Below are 809 nucleotides of genomic sequence, written 5' to 3'. Positions count from 1 at the left end.
AAAAGTGTCCAACGCATTCCACCAGCCTTGAAATTTGGTCTCTTTGGTACTTCTTGTTATCAAGAGTGGCTTCATAAATTCCAATCTTCGCTCTAGACTACCCTTTCGGGTTTTCACTTTAAAGCTTCATCTTTTTCACTCACTTTTTCTTTCTCTTTTTTCTTCTTTGTTTTTATTTTTATTGATTGTTTGCTCCATCATGCACTTGAAAAATTCAATTTAGTCCAAAATGACTTGAGGGATTCAGAAAGATAATTTTAACAAAGAACAAAATTCAAAGTCTCATGATCTCCTTTTATAAGATAGCTCTTCAATTTAAGCATCCACATTAGAACAAAATGGACTTCTTCAAGCACATAATGTAGGCTATGGTTAAAGGTTCTGAAAAAAAATGGATACAAAGGCCCAAAACATGTATTAAAGGTGATTAAACCAAGGATCATTTATTACTGCGCAAAGGACTTTTTTAAGACATTTGTCATTTTTCAAAGCATGCTTTTTCCACCAGTTCCCCCTCTATGCTTTTCTTTTTTCTTTTCTCTCCTTTTGTATCCTCTTTTCCATCATTTATTTTCATTTTCATCATTTGTTGTTTTTTTTTCAATATTTTCATTTTGACAGGTTGAGTTCGAACTTGTTAAGAACTCAAATTCGCATCTATCTCCATGATATTTAAGATGTTTATTTCCCTTTGAAATGAATCTTCCATCATCCATGCTTTTGACAAAAATTTTCTTTCATAATTGCCTCCCAATGTGAGAGGTAGTCCTTGGTTCAAGTGCACTTTTAGAAAAAATATTCAATAGGCT

The sequence above is a fragment of the Theobroma umbraticum genome, unplaced genomic scaffold, assembly GCF_002168275.2.
Source record: "Theobroma umbraticum cultivar Fairchild unplaced genomic scaffold, ASM216827v3 scaffold_81.0, whole genome shotgun sequence".
Taxonomy (NCBI): domain Eukaryota; kingdom Viridiplantae; phylum Streptophyta; class Magnoliopsida; order Malvales; family Malvaceae; genus Theobroma; species Theobroma umbraticum.
The sequence above is the reverse complement of the archived record's forward strand: the minus strand, read 5'-3'. Positions refer to the sequence as shown.